At 43.0% G+C, this 16,635-nt stretch overlaps 1 protein-coding gene across 6 annotated transcripts in view; it reads left to right on the forward strand.

Moving 5' to 3' along the window:
- The window catches only part of LOC138510254 (tight junction protein ZO-2-like), a 1,104,514-nt gene that overhangs the window by 430,650 nt on the left and 657,229 nt on the right, over positions 1–16,635 (forward strand). The window contains exon 1 of one of the 6 annotated variants that reach the window (XM_069625779.1): positions 16,221–16,243. The exons of the other annotated variants lie outside the window; for them this stretch is intronic. The gene's annotated coding sequence lies outside the window, so the exon portion shown is untranslated. Of the gene's footprint in view, positions 1–16,220; positions 16,244–16,635 lie in introns of those variants that run through there. 6 annotated transcript variants of the gene reach the window in all.

The raw sequence follows: 16,635 nt of genomic DNA on the forward strand, positions 1-16,635 counted from the left end.
AGCCCCTTCCTGTGAGGCTTCCGAGGTGAGCCGTCTGTGCAAAAGTCCCCCTATAAGTGGCGTTAAGGGGGACCTCACAGTGAGAGACTCCCCTCCTGGGTATAACGACTCCCTTTTCCCTTCATATTCATGCGCTTGAAAGTAGCAATGGAGTCAGACAGCGATATGCTGTCTGACCAACCAAGAGGACTGAGTTGGTAAAAGTCCCTGGAGGGACGTCCAAGCAGGGCCGAAGGAGACCCCTCCTGTCGGTGTGCCAGTGAAGCCGCATGCCAGGAATAGACCTGAGGGGGTCCGTACATGGAAGAGGACCGCAATCCGAGAACTGAAGAAAGGAGGTGGTGGCGTAGAAAGGAAACCAGGAGAATCCCCTTTTCCACTGATACTGCTGAGACACACGGAAGTGCGTCCAAAGCAGCGAGGAGGAGAAACCAGAGAACCTTCCAGACTGAGTACAGAAAAGAACGCCGATCAGGTGCGCAGACACACTGACACTACAGGTAAAGGGGAGAGCAGGAGACCCGGGGAGCCAGGCATAGATAATCACTTAGCGATCCTGTATACTCATCCCAGTGAGGGGTAAAGATATGAAGAGAGAATGAAGATCACTCTGGGACCTTGCAAACTCATTCTCAATGTGAAGAGAAAGAGTCTGAACAATGCAGAGAACAAGTTTGCAAGGGCCTGGGCAGATCCCTTGAAGGAACTAAAAGGGCTATTACGGTGAATAGCCAGAGACGGTATGAAGATATCTTATTAAAAGCAATTGTGCTGAAAAGCATTCCAGGAGAAGGGAGTCATTCTCCTGGTCTTTCGTTGTTTTTGTCTTAGTGGTAGGGCTAGAGTCGCTTAGCTTTTTGGATGGAGGAAAGACTATTAACTTTGAACTTAATGACTTATAACTAGCACCCTAGTTTAGTCACATTAGGTAGGGAACCCCTTAGCATAAGGAAAGTTATGCCTTTTCTTTATTATTTAAATAAAATCTGTGTGAACATGGCACATGTCTGTCTCCTCCTGACTTAAAACGGGGAACTTAATTGGTTATAATACTGCGGATACACCCTTTGCCAAACCTGACAATTTTTAAAGTCTATTCCAAAAAAGGACCAGCCCACCCTGTCCGACACTTTTTCTTCGTCCAGATTGTAATGCATCTAACAGTTTCCCAGGGGATAAACTACTACTCCCACTCCTACCTTTTAGAATGGTCTAGGTTTGCAGCATCTATCTAGTGTGATTGCCCCACCCTCTAAAATAACCTCTCCTCCAGAAAAGTGTAGTTTATTGAGAATGTCCAATGGGAAGGTTTCTTGTCCCATTAGAGGTGTGTACACTCATGTCGATGTTAACGCCTTCCCTACAGGGGTATCCAACATCATGACAAGACTGCCCTCTCTGCCAGACATGAAGCATACCGCAGTGAAAGATTTGTATTAATGAGAATGGCATTGCCAGCACGCTTAGTGTGTGTTTCACGGGAAAGATATTTGAGTACTTTCTATTTCAGTCTTGTTTGATCTTTGTATAGCAAATGAGTCTCCTGAATAACATTCATCTCGGTTTCTTGACCTGTTAATAAGCCAAATAGTCTGGCCCTCACTTAGTACAAACTCCCTCCCATAACTGGTAAGTAGAAACTCCCTCCCCTTAAAACCCTTTCCCCTCCACTAGACATGTCCCTTGTAACCCCACCCACTCATTGATGACTCTTGAGGCATTGCCTACCTCCTACCAGTCCTCCCTTCCCACTGCCACCTGGCCAGGCAAAATGTTGCTTTCTAATTCCTGCTACTTACGTAGACCAAAATGTCCATAGAACATCATACCCTCATAATCGGAAAACCAGCAGCTTTGAGTCCCCAATCTACTTCAAGTAAGACCATGAGACCCAACCCATTTCCAGTGACTCCTCAGACTCCTTGCAACGCTTAATCTCCAATACCATATATCTCATCATAGGAAGTTATTCTTAAAATTCTGGCTTTTTCTTTTAGAGCCTGGTCTTCTTAGACTCACTCTGGGTCAAGTGCGTCTGAGGATCGTTCGGACTCGATTGACCTGATGCGTTAACTATTCCCAACACATCAGTGTTCTTGCACCGAGGTAGTGTAGATTTGCGTATCCTTGTCATGGATGGCTAGGCTACAGAGAAGTCCATTGCCATTAGGTCCAATTAATCAGTATGAAGTAATATCCCTATATATATGGTCGCCGTATATATTATGTCGCTGGGAAAAGGTTGTGGTATAACAGGGGGAGCAAGGGTTGCGGGGGTGTCCCCTGCTCCCCTTGGGAAAAAAAAGGGTTTGGGAGTTGCGGGGGTGTCCCCTGCATGTTCCGGCTAATAATGTCCCCCACAAAACCCAGCAATTTTTCGTCCATTTTTTTTCCATGCCGTTATTTTTGAGGGGACATTATTACATGGAACCAATTAATCTGAGTTTCTGTAATTGTCCTGAACTCTCATCTCATTAGCATATGTTCAGCAACTTCTTGTTAAATCTCGATCTTTCTTTCCTTGAAATCTAGATGAGCTTAGTTCCAGGCTTTGGATAAGATTTTTTCTTCAGATGTGAACAAATGTAGTTTTACAGGGTTAGGACGAAATGACCGACCTCACCAAAAGACCTAAAACACACACCACGAAAAGTTCCAACTACCAAAGGTTCGAACTTTTCGTGGTACGTGTTTAGGTCTTATGGTGGGGTCGGTCTGAAATAAAAAAATGTAAAGGCTGTGTGGGTGTCCCCAGCAACACCCTGCTCACTACACTGTACAGTTTAGTGAGCGGGAATTGCGGGGGACACCCCTGCAGCACAACCAACAGAACAAAAAACAGGGGTTGTGGGGGTGTTCCCCGCAACACCTCGCTCACTATACTACACAGTATAGTGAGCGGGGTTTGCGGGGGAAACACCTGCAGCCGCCCCCCAAAAAAAAGAGAAAAGGACCCTGCAGCGCCGGTTCCCGATAACGCAGGTGAAAGGGAACCAGTGCCGTAGGGACACAGTGCGAAGGACAGGTAAGTAGGGTGTTGGGGGTGTGGATAGGGGATGTTGTGGGTTGGGGTGTACGTTTGTATGGTTTTGTAATGGACATGTTTGCATGGGAAATGTACGCACATTTTGTATTGCGTACATTTCCCATGCAAACATTTCCGTCGCAGGTAATTTACCCGCGGACAAATCGCGTAGATCTGTTTTACAGCCCATTTCTGGGCTTTTCTTTAGAAGATGTTGTTTTGGGCCATGTGTGATGCGCTTTGTCGATGTCTTGATGAAACCACAGTTGTCTGGGATATATAAGGGTCCTTTAGCAGGAAATATGTTGCATCCTTTTAGATGGTAAAAGGGTGATGGTAATTGCAGTACAAAACATCTAGAAAGGCGGAGGTTGCAGAACCCTGTTCTGTGTGATCATTTTCTAGATCTTTGCATTTGTCCAGCAGTTGTGCTGTTAATTTGTTGCCATCTCCTGCTGCAGTCTGTAATGGCCCCTCATTTATGTCATTTATTTTGCAAGATCTTTCAGTGAAGCTCACTGAAGTTCCCACAACTGGTCTAACATTATGCCATCTCAGCTGGCACTGGAACTTGTAGTTGATCCTTTTTCAGATTGCTAGAGGAGCAGTGTTTTCAGGTAAGTATCCATAGACCTGTGAGCAATGCTCCTACTCTTTCACACGATTTAGGCCACAGGATGAGTTCAGTATCTTATTGAAGTATAAAACGAGCCCACCTCACGGCTTTAATAAAATGTATAGTTTGGGATGCAGACCAGTGTGGAGTGAGGGCAGGTGGTAGCCACTCTCCCAAAGTAAAATTGATGGTGTTGACCCCCAAAATCCCACTGGGTACTATCAACCCACTGTTTCCGGTATCTCCTGGGATGCTCACTGTGCCTATTAGAGGGCTGGGTTTCACCCAAGCAGTCTGGCCACTCCTTCAGCATGGCCCACCACTGTGTACTAAAAGGCTGCAACCCAATGGTACGAATTCCTGGGTTGTGGGACTGCGAGTTGCTCATTTCGTCGCTGCGGCTTCATGCCCATGTGAATCCGCAGGTTACATGTGCAGGACCTGAAGCGAACACCTGCTGTGGTAAAGATGCTTCCAGGAAGCCGCTTGTCTCCCAAAAGTGCCAGACTCTGGGTCTGCCCGGTACACCTACTGTTCCGGACACAGAGGAGCCGTTGATTATGGATACAAAGAAGTTCCTCCAACCCCGGTTTTATAGGAAAAAAGGTATTCAAGGTGCATCAGATGTATGCCAAACAAATAAGTGAGTTGAAGTGCTCACACTCAAATACATGAAAAGGAGGGCCACCTGACTCGGCGTACCTTGCCCTAAGGAAGAACACCCTGGCCCTGACGGGGTGCCTATCCCTGGGTTACGCGTGATGTATCGCCTACTAAAATGATATAGAGGAGAGTACTGTACCTCAACCTTCTATACTGGTGGCGGTGTCTGAAAACAGACACGAGTAGTCCAACTGGGACATCTAAAAAGTGGTAGACTTCAGCAGGTTGGGCAGCGTGCAACAAAACTGTATATTAGATCTTGAGGCTGCTAAAATGCATGGATACAACCTGCGAAACAGGTCAACTGCTTATATTCCATCCAGAATGTATAACTTTAATAATTCCCGTAGGTCATTGTGGTTGGAGTGTGAAACAGTACTGCTGAAGACACCACTAGAGGGTGCAATAAAACAAACCCAGCCAAAGGGCTGTAGGGCTAAAAAATGGCTCTTGTAAAGAGGTGTAGCTTGCTCTGTGAAGGTGAGTGTGCTACAGTTAGCAATTTTTAAAGAATACAGTCTCTTTAGTTGGTGTGAAAGAGATCACGGGTAGGTCATGAGAGCCCTCATGACCGAAAGAGGTCGACCGGTTTCGATGGCATGGGAGATTCAAACCATCTTCTTCAGGACCGTGACTTGAAATGCAAACAAGTTTGCCAAATGTTCAGGTAGATGCTGAACAAGGGGATGCTGGTGTCTCCTCTTCGCCAAAACCTCTAGGCACAAGGCCTGTCTGGGAGGCGAGGGAAGACACTGGTTTGTTTACAGCATCATGCTGGTGAGGAAGGATCGAAAACCTGCACAATCTGGTGATGATGTGCCTTTAGAGCTGCAACTGCTGGGCTCCGTGGAATCCGTGTGCTGTATCGAGCTGGTACCTTGTTTTTGTGTTACCATATGCGATTTTGTTAACGGTTAAAAGGACAAACACGGTTGTACCGTGCACCCTAGCTTCATAAGCTCTCCCTGTTGTTTTTGTAGTTCCTCCAACCCTGCCAGCAATCCTCTGCCGGCCTCAATGCTTTCCTCTTATTCCCTGGCACAAGGCAGGGTAAGAGCACATCCTGTGGCTTATCATCCTGCCCCGCACTGCCATTTTGGACCATGGCCTCTGTGTTCCATGGAGAGAAGAGGACACTGCTCAACTCACAGGGGGAACTGGTCTACACTGCCGAACAAGTAGCACACTCGCTCGGTCTCTGGATGTCCGTTCAATCAATTCTAGTGGATTACCATGCACTGCATAGCCACTTTGTGGATAGCCAGCTGGAAACTATGCAGGATGGAAACCTGCTAGCCCCCCATTTTGTCTATGTGCCTAGGAATCTTACATTGACTTTCTTGATGTATCTTTTCACATAGATCGCGCAACAAACACGCCTGCCCTACATCAGCAGAGTAATGCTGGAGCTCTCGAGGGACAAAATCGTGTGGATCTATTATTCCCTATCTTTTTCTTGGCAACATTGGCCTACTTTTAGGGACTGAAACTGCTAGGTACCATCGTATAAAGAGAACAGTGTAACATGGTTTTAAAAATATTGGTGTTTGCAAAGTACATGTAATGTTGTGACAATCGAAAGGGGAAGTGATAAGGCAAATACAGAGCATTTTTGTGGTGCTCCTTGTGTTTAACTAAGGTGATATGTCATTTTTGTTGTTAAAAAGGCACTTTTGGTGCTTTCAAAAGCAAGCATTGACAACAAGCTTTTGTTTGTGCGCAATAAAGAACCTCTGCAGCAGGGTGCAAAATGTCAAGTTAAAAGGTACCAGCTAGTCACGAAAGACACTCGCCACACTTGTAAATGAGTTTCATGCAGTTTGTACCACACACTAATTTGTGTGCACAAACATCCAGCATGTTTATTTGCAAAAGTGATGAACACCCATCATCTGTTTGTTCTTTATTAACTATCAGTGTGCTAGTGAGTTGATTTATTAAAGCCAAGTGTGTTCGCATGTTTAGACGGGGGTTTAGGGGGGGTGTGTGTGTGTGTGTGTCTGTCTGCCTGCTCAGGGTTTGGTAGGAGCAAGAAGCAGCCTTCGATGGACCCCCGTGTGAGGCGTGGATGTTGTCACACCCCCATTTTTTTTAACCACTTTATTTGTTGTTTTGAGCAACACACAAGACAGAAAAGCAAATACATCTTACAGTCTTAACAATGCAACCAGATTGGAAAAATCATAACATTTTCAAGAGATATACAGTACTATACTCAACTTCATGAACACAAAGAAATTAATAGCAATCACAAAGTACCAATTTACAACCTGTTTATCAAGTTTTGACGATTCACAAACAAGACAAGACAACATCGACGTGCACAACAGACAACTCCAAAAAACCATTAAACCAACCCCCCAAATGATGTAACCAAACTAATATAATATAAGTGGTACTGAACCTTCAACTGTACAATTCATCAAAAGACCCCCGAAGTCGGGAATAAGAACCCTCCCTACCCTGTTTCAAAAACATGACTTTTTCATAGTGTGATAGGGTTTGTACATCCAATAACCATTCTTCCACTTTTGGTTTCTTTCTCGACTTCCAGACACGTAATATTTGTTTTGCCACTACTACCAAAACTCTATTGATCCAGTCTGTTCGTTCCCTAGCCCTACCCCCCCCCTTCCTCTGTTTGATAATAAAATTGTCGAAGAGAAAGTACGTGGAAGTTGCTCCCCCACCACAATGTCCAATCTATCAGACCAAAAGTCACACTCTTGAGCATACCCACATCATATGCAACAAAGTACCACCGCCACATCCACATCCCCAACAAGAATCAGTTTCCAAAAGACCCAATCTCGCCATCCTAGATGGAGTCCAATATAACCTGTAAAGAATCCTCTGCCTAATGTATCGTAGTCCCAGATCCATTTTCGCCCGTACCCCCACGTGAATCAGATATTCCCACTCCTCCACAGGGATAGCTATGTCAAGATCCTCCATCCAAGCCTGGCGACACTTGTCCCAGGCCTCCACTTCTGACCTATCCATCGGCATCAAATTAGTATACGTGGATACAGTATACGGGGCAGAGCGAACAATCTCACATATCGGGGGGTCTTTCAGTCATAGCGTCCTCCAACATCCCCGTTCTTTCAATCAAAAGGGTTTTTAAAGTCCTTTAACGTTCCCGCTCTCTACCCCCAATCCCATAGGTTACTCAACTGGTCAAACGGAATCATACGACCATTCTGCCACACATCCCGAATCTTAAGTATGCTCTTACTGATCCAACTTTTCCAGCATAAAGATTTATTCATCCTTTGCAACCCCACATTATGCCACAAAGACGCGTCATAATGCATCCAGATATTGTTCCCGTTGCTTTTCATAAAACTTTGTAACGCCTCTCTGGTAGCGCATGTAGTAGGCAATTTCACCTTCAAATTCGGCATTCTAGACATGGAGTATACCTCGCTCAGTGCATAAGGTAAAAATTGAGTATGCTCAATAAAATGCCAATTTGGAACATAATTAGTGATTTCAGAGAAATAAGAAGTTGATTTTTTTCAAGACAAAACCAGTGAGTAATTTCTGAGGTTCGGATATCCAAATCCTCCCTCCTTCACAGGACGCATCAAAATGTATTTGGGCACTTTTGGTCTACTACCTTTCCCCCAGAGGAATCTCTGGAAAACCTTATCAATAGAGGAGATCACATTTTTCGTAAATTTCAAAGTAATTGACTGTATAATGTAAAGTATCTTCGGCAAAAGTACCATTTTAATGGCGTTAACTTTAGCCCATAATCCCATCTTCAGATGGCCCCATTTTAATATGTCCCTTTTAACAGCCTCCAATACTTTCGATATTTTGAATTCAGCCAGTCTTCTCAAATCACGAATCATGTAAACACCCAAATATTTCATTGCACCCACTTCCCAGCGACAATCCCAGGAACCCAAAACATTTTGTGGTAGACTAACATCCAGATGGAAAACCACTGTTTTCCCCCAATTTATCTTGTGGCCCGATAACTGACCCACCTCATCAAACATATATTTAAGTCGTTCGCAACTCTCAGCTGGATTAGACAAAACAATAGTCACCCCCATTTTTGTGTTTTCAATGATTTGCTTAAGGCATCAAGTAGTCTTTCCTTTTTGAGTATTCTACCATATTTTATGTTTGTTTATGTACTTGTAGCGTGCCGAAGAGCCCGCAGGCATCAGGGCGCGTAAACATGAAACCGAGACAAACCTATGTAAAAAACTAATTCTCATTTTCTAGGGAGTTATTCTAGTCATTAATTAAACTGAGACTCAGGCTTATTTAAATGGGTAGGTCTTCAGGTGTCTCCTGAACATCTAGTCATTTTTTTCCAGCCATAGGGTTATGGGCAACTTATTCCAGCATTGCGTTGCCTGCACTCGAAAGGATTTCCCCATACCTGTTACTCGATTGAAGCGTCACACATTCAACCGGCTTTGGTCTTTTCCTCTAAGGTGTCTAGATGGAATATATCTAGAGAACTGGTTCTCCAGATACCTGGGAGCTGAGCCATATATACATCTATGAATGATTGTAATTGACTTGTAATTCTTTCCGCTATTCTCAGCCAGTGCAGTGACTTTCTTCCTTCTGTTAGGTGCTCTTTATTTTTTATCTTTTAAAAAACGCGGACGGCACTGTTTGCCATGACCTGGCATTTCTCCATTTCTTTCTTGGGAGCTCTTAGCAGCAAAGCATTACCGTAGTCTAGCCGTGATAAAATAATAGCCCTTGCAATTGTTGCTGTATTTTCCTCATTTAAAAACGGGCGGATGGCTCTCAGGAGTTGTAGGTAATATGCATTGTTTTTGTGTAGGTATTTCACCTGTGCCTCAGACCCTACTGACACCTCTACCATCATCCCCAACGCTTTGACTTGTGTCATTACTGGGATAATTGGCTCCTTATTGGCGAAAGTTTTGTATTCTATGCCTAATTTGGCTCTGGCTTGGTGTGTTCCAAAGATTCTGTTTTAGTAATGTTAAGACGCATCCAATTCCGTTGCATCCACTTATCTATGATCTCGTAGATTTGTGTTATTTTAGCACTGTCACTTGGATACCTTCTAATTCAAAGACCAACTGTGTGTCGGCGGTGTAATTCGTGAAGAATACGCCGACATGTTCCAGAAGGTCACAAAGGCATTTAATGTACAAATTGAAAAGCAATGGGGTTAAGCTTGCCCCTTGTGGTACTCCAAATTCAATATGTGTCGCCTCAGAAAACTTTTCACCCCAGTGCACTCTGGATTTCCGGTCTGCTAGGAAGGATGTCAGCCATGCTAAAGCAGCCGCTGAGCATCCTCCTACTTTCTCTAATGCCTCTTGCAACAATTGATGATCCACCAGATCAAATGCCGCACTAAGGTCCAGCAGCATCAAGATCCTTGCCTTTCCCTTATCTAGGATAGTGAGCATATGTGTCTGCAGATCTAACATAGCAGTTTCGGTGCTGTGTGCCTCTCTGAAGCCTGTTTGTTTGTGGAGAATATCGTCACTTTCTATATATTTTTTAAGCTGATTTGTCGCTACCTTGTCCAATATTTTTAAGATAAAGTTTGAATTTGTAATGGGACGTAGATTAGTAGGATCCTTCGGGTCCAAGCTTGCCTTTTTTATCAGTGGCGTAACAGTCACTTCTTTGATACATTTTGGTACAAGGCCCTCCGGAAAAGATGCATTCACAATTCTGGTGAGAACTGGCGTAAATAGATCTTTATTCTCTAAAATCACTTTCGCCAGTAGAAAGTTTTCCGCACATTATGTTGGCCTCATTTTGGTCAATACTTGCGACAACTCTTCCTCCGAAACATAGATCCAGGTTTTTCTCTGGATAGAATTATATTTTCTCTTGCCTTTTTGTATTTTTGCCGAGAAGGCATTCTGTACTATATCGGAGTCTTCCTTCGTAGGATTAAAAGGTGGAGTAATGGCTTTTGGTTTTGCCTTCATGTTGTGGTGACATTCGTGAATAGGTGAGTGAGATGAAAATAGGTGAGGTGAAGGTGTTTGAGAAAAGGCGGGTTAAAGGTAGTCCTATGTCTTTACGAAAGATTTGCTGTCATTGCAAGATCTTTTTCACAAAATGTTACAGTGGAACCTTAAAGTCCTTTTAGTTGACAAAGAAAGCGTGTATAGAGCAAATGTTGACCAATTATATAAATAAGGCACAAAATAAAACCTATACGATACTTAAATAAAAAAAGGCGTAACTCTTACCATCTTGCCAAAAAAAAACCCAAAAACACTTAAAGTTGCAGTACATGCTGGGGATACCCCCATGCTCTGTCTTCGGACATCCCTTGCACACCCTGCAACCACCAAAACCTCTTTTTAGTATCTGTAATATTCCTGTTTAAAGTGTCAAAGGCCTTATGAAACACCTCCTCGAATTCTCACAATTCAGTATTAACTAAGTGCAAATCCCTGTTGGCCTCACACACCCCCCCCCCCACCGCGCTTCTTTGATGGCGAATTAGGTCTTCACAGAGTAGTTAACCGTTTTTTCATCAGCATGGAACAACATCCTTCAGGGTAAGTCAAGCTAGAGTAAACTGTATTAGTAAAACGATCATCTGAAAACTATTTTTAGTCTGGATACGGGTTAAGGGCATAATGAATAGGGTTGTCGATATGGCCCGACAATGGACGAAGCGAGGTGGGGTGAGAATTTGTGAGGGGAGGTTCAGTGGTGTAGGAATTGGAATAAAGAGTTCATAAATAGTAGATAAAAAGATCATCTTGTTGTAGGACATGACCATGTCAGCAGGAGTTGCTGGTTGAGAACACAGATCTACTTAGCATGTATAGTGTTGAACGTAGTAACTGCAACAGGTGATTCAAGCAATGTAACTTTTCAATCAAGTATAAAAACAGTTTTCTTAACACATTGTTTTTAAAACATTCTAGAACACTCTTCATTGGCATTGTAAAAATGATGGGAACATGTTTCCGTGTTGGCTGGTGAACGTTTGTTATCCGCAGTGGTGTATATATTTCACACTTAAGCGAGCAACCAAACGTAGGAGAGAGCTCCAAACAAGTCTGGGAAGTGAAAAGGAGACCCACTCCCCACCCCGTCTACGGGAAACATTTTAAAATAATGAATTAAAATGTCACACTTAATAGCACACTTTCTGTAAAAAGAAATCTGTAAAAAGACTCATTTGAGTTTAGTTTGTTCACAAGGGCTCTAGGGCATGTCTGTAACTTCTGGCTCTGCTTTTGGACTACGACTCCCATCAGCCTTGCCAGCATAGTTAATGATGAAGGATAATAGGAGTTTTAGTCCAAGACACCTGGTGAACCACAGGTTGCAGACCCCTGCTCTAGGTTAATGAATGAAAAAATCCAATAGATCTCACGAACAGTACGCAGGAGCATTTTCCACCAAATTTTCATGATGCATTTGCCCACATGTTTGCTAATATTTTACTACTGTGAGAAGACAGTTTAATGCAGGCTGTGCGAATGTATGCTAGCATTGCTATCGTAAGAACAAATTGTGCTGCCTGCGCCCACTAAAGTCACCCTTTTACACAGTAAGAAAACTGATGCTGTCTTTTTCCAATAAGGGCGTTTTACCTTCAGACTGGAAAAAAATACATAATCCGTACAGTTGGATTCTTGCCGGGCACATGCAGTATGCAATGAAATGTACTGCTCTGCAGTGGCTATAGCGCCTATTGAGCCCCACACTAGTACTACTAAACCATCAGTGCTCCAAGTCATCAATGAGAAACAAACCGTCTCCTTCACCTTTTTTGGTAACTTGGGCCAAGGGCAGGTTATACTCTTCAGGAGGGGTGTGAGCTTGTACAGAAACTATACAAAAACACTATCCCACCTCTATAGGGGAAAACACAGAGAAAGCAGACTGTAGAATACAGGGGCACTCTGGATTGTAGACCAGGGTTCTCCGGCAAAGATTTCAGCATCAAAATATCAGTTATTGAATGTCTTTCAAAAGGTAGAAAAGAAGGCTTAATTCGCTGGGGTCCTTTAAGGGGACAAGGGGGACATGTTCACTTACAGTACCTTTTCAGTGCTTGTCTTTTGGATTTTCTGCATTGAACCGGGTGCTTTCGGCACTGTGGTGGGGTCGAGTCTGGGAGCAGCATCAGCACTGGATCCAATGATGCAGTGCATTTTAGAATCGGTGGCTGCTTGCGAGCCAAAGATGCTAGGGAAACCTTAGGGGATGTTGGGTCAGCCTCAGATGTGGCGAGCGGGCTGGACTGGCTCAAAACAGCATTGTGTTCCTGCAGCAATGGCGGCTTGAAGTTCAAAGAAGGTAGTAACCCAAGCCAGTGGTTTTGAGTTGGGGACACTAGAAGAATCAGCAGGTCTCTGATACAGAGACTGTGGAGCTTCGGTGTCTAGTGAAACTAGGAGATGTGGATGCACTCGCGTGTTGACATCCGAGATGACTCTGGCAGTTCCTATGCAGCAGTTTGGATGCTGACAAAGGTGCCCAAAAAATGTCTGGGTGGTTGAGATACAAGGAGGGCCAGGGGTCGCTTCCATGGTTGTCGTTTCTGGGAAACCCAGTCCAAGACCCTCTGGCAAGAGAGAAGTTATTTATTTTTCCCTTCCCAACCAGCAGGAGTGTTGCTAGGTATGGAAAAGATCTGGGGCTACGCTAATGTCGGGACTGTCAGGACCTGGGGCTAGCTAGCCTTTTGGCTGTATCCCCAGAGCTTCTATCTGGGTTGTCAACCAAAAGACCCACGCCCCCCACTAGCAATGCCTCTGCCAACCAGTCGCTTTTGTGTCCTCCTGTGGCTCAGTTGCAGTAGGCCTTGACCAGCCAGCAGTTCATCTGAAATGGGCCTTTGGGATGGTTGGGGAGAAAAGCTTTCCTATTCCTGTCTTTACTTCTTTGTCAGAGGACTTTGAAGGAGACTGTACTCAGTCAGCTTCAAGTGAATCCTTCTTCAAAGATTTTCAAAACATCAAACAAATAAGGGGAAGGTTCCCCCCGCCCTAATATAGCCAAGATGCTACAGCAAATTGGTTCACTGCAGGCCGGTTAAGGACCAAATCCTGACTGCTGTAACAAGTGTCCTTTGCCTGCTGTCGTTATACCCTGAGTGACTTTTCTGCAGGAAGTGGGCAGGAAGTTTAGGACCCTTTTCAAGATCCAAGATGGTGAGAACCCTCTGTGGGTTGAACCTCTCCTCTGGGCTACTCTACCTCTGTTCCCTTCCTCTGTCTGCCTACTTCAAAAGGTCTCCACTAATTGGCATCCTGGTGTAAGATGGCCATTGTAATGACATGACTGTTTTTGAAGCACAAGTTCCCAGGAGACCTCCCTAGGGAGGGTTCCTGTTTCCTGAAGGAAGGTGCCAATCCCCCAGAGGGGGGTGTGAAAGGCTTCCTGGCCTAGACCCAACATGGTTGTATCTACACTCAGGCCAGATGCCTAAATATATGCCATGCCCTGTCATGAATGATTCACTGTTCACTAAGATGACAATAATGGGACATCTAACACTTTTGACTGTATACCTGTGTAACCTCAGTAGCCACCATGTCCTAACTAGAGATGGCTTTTATTTAGATACTTGTAACTGCTACTAAGCTGCTTGGACCCACAGTGATAATATTCTGAACCAGATTCCAGACTGTTAAAAGGCACCTCTGCTTGTTGGGACCTTCTTTCCAGCAGCTTTGTTCAGGAATGCACACGTGACCTTTAAACTTGCCCTGCTGCCACTACAGGGCAGTTACTTGGGATGCCAGTAGACTATAACAGCAAGGTACATGCGCGCTTTATGTTATGAAAGTGGGATCTGATTAGCAGATCTCATTTTCAGAAACGGAATTACCTGCAGCATTTTATTTTAAAAAAAATCAAGAACGCTCAGGCTGTTGCACCCTCACAGATGGCATTCTGTCACAAAATAAAACTGTCACCTGAAGAATCATTGTAACAAGATGTATTAGATACAAGTCTATTATGAAAAGTATACTACAGAGTGTAAAACATTTCATAGTAAAATAAGCTGCAACAAGATAAACATTACGCAGAGGTTCAGAATGAACTATTATTGTATATGAAAAACTTTCTCTTTGCCGTTGCAAATTCAATTTACATTTTTGATTTACAATTTAACCCCCATGAAAGCCTAACTGAATTACCTAAAACCTACTTTAAAATAGCCCAGTGAAACTGGGTTAGCACCTGGACAGATGATCACATCATTACCTAAACTAATTGTCATAGGTAAAATGCTGTTTATTGTAATGTTTTAAAGTTTGACAGATTAATGTTGCTACCATTTGCTTTGCCTCATTTTTATATTCCTTCAAAATATATTTATGGGATTAGTTCTGGTCGGTGAAAAAGGCAGCATGGAACAAACATTTACCTGTGGTGACTTTTGAACACTTCTGAATCTATATAATGAAGGCCTTGTTAAAGCTTCATGTGTCACCACACACAGGTCTCACTTAGGAGCGAAAACCACATGTAAATCGTTATTGATCTCCTTTCAGCCAATCAGAATGTTTAGAGTGCAGTCAATAACTACTAGTATTGACTGGATTCTGAACATTGTTTTCGGAAGCATACAAGGAAACAATGATGCAATTTCCAGATGAGATTTTGTTTAATAAATTAATGCACGACAGATGGAAACGTTGGAAAATGCTTTCACTTTATATGGAAAAATGTACTTTTACATGACACCTCATGTATGTTCATGTTAAACCTGTTCCAGTTCAACCAAGTTGCAATTAAAATACATAACTTGAAGGTAGCTCGGTTTCGGGGCGGATGCTAATGAGAAAATTAGTTGATAAAGGATGTCTAGCATATCTTGTTTCTTGATCAGAGATTTAAGTCATGGAAACACCATACAAGTGCGACTTACATCAGATGGGCAATTGTCTGCTTCTATAGAAACATTTAGAGGGCTCAGGCAGGGCTGTACTCTTGCTGCGGCCCTTTTTAATTTCTATATTGCGGACGTGAGTGATGCATTCCAGGATATCATCACGGATGCACTCAGAATGAACAATCAAGCTATAACATCGTTATTATATGCTGATGATTTGGTGATGATCTCAAAGACACCTGCAAAAGTTATTAAATGCCCTTGACAGTTATGTTCAAGCAAATCTTCTCACCATAAATCTACAGAAAACGAAAGTTATGAAGTGTAATATACAAATTAAACATAGGAAGAAAAAGCTAATATGGTGCCTAGGAGGTGTCGCCTTAGAATGTGTCCAACATTACACATATTTAGGCATGGTAATATCTAGTCAGGGGGACGTAAAGACCTGTAGAAAGATACTAAAAACTAAGGTAATAACTTCAATATCTCAAGCAAAGATGATTCAAGCCAAATTTGGTAAATTCGCACTTGTACCAGTGATTACATATTATCTACAGATGGTTACTCCCATTATTCTGTACGCCTCTGAGACCAAACCAGTTCTACCTGAAAGTCAGTGGACCAAACTGGAAGGGAAATACTGGCGCAGTCTATTACATCTACCGCAATGTGTTCCGGTTGTATGGATTCTTAATGAGTTGGGGCTGATATCGGCTATACGCACGATATCAATGCAAGTTATTGCCCTGTTTAGGAAGTGGGTTTTGGAGTTGCAGTCTTCTATGGTTCTGAGTATGTTGGCTAGACATGTCCTTTCTTCTAAAGATACATTTATTTCGCAATGGCGCAATTTGGTAGTGCAGGCATTGGCCTTGGCAGATGTTTCATTATTAACACTGATACAAAATCCAATGCAAGTAAAGTCTAAACTTTTTCAGACAGATTGGATTCAAGCGAGAATCAAATGCGAAAAGTATCATGACGTCAAAATAAGAGTCAGCCATTTTGGACTAACGTTATGAAGTTCTAAATCTGCGTGAGTAACAAAACGCGTAGACAGACGAATTTAGGACCCAAGCAAGGAGAAATCCAGGTAAGGTGAAGTAAAATAGGGGACATAAAATCCCACAGCTTCATATAGACTATGATCAAGTCTTAAGAGCTAACTTTTGCTACATTTCTGTTAAATCACTCTAGGAACTGTCTAGGAAGACAACTTAAGATGAAATTGGTAACTGATTTCTAACATTAAGAAGAACGGTTATCATCAAAAATGAAAAATTGGCATAAAGACAATTCAAATTATTAAGGTCATATACTAAATAAGTAACTATTTCAGCAAATTTACTAACAATACGGCATTAGAAAAGCGGAATTCTAATTTTGACGATTACATCATTTTGACAATGGTATTTTGTTGATAATTTTTAGCATTTGAAAATAGAGGATTAAGCACATTAATGGAGATCTTTTTGTTCTCTTTAT

This window comes from Ambystoma mexicanum, chromosome 6p, assembly GCF_040938575.1.
Source record: "Ambystoma mexicanum isolate Mex_15411 chromosome 6p, UKY_AmexF1_1, whole genome shotgun sequence".
Classification (NCBI taxonomy): domain Eukaryota; kingdom Metazoa; phylum Chordata; class Amphibia; order Caudata; family Ambystomatidae; genus Ambystoma; species Ambystoma mexicanum.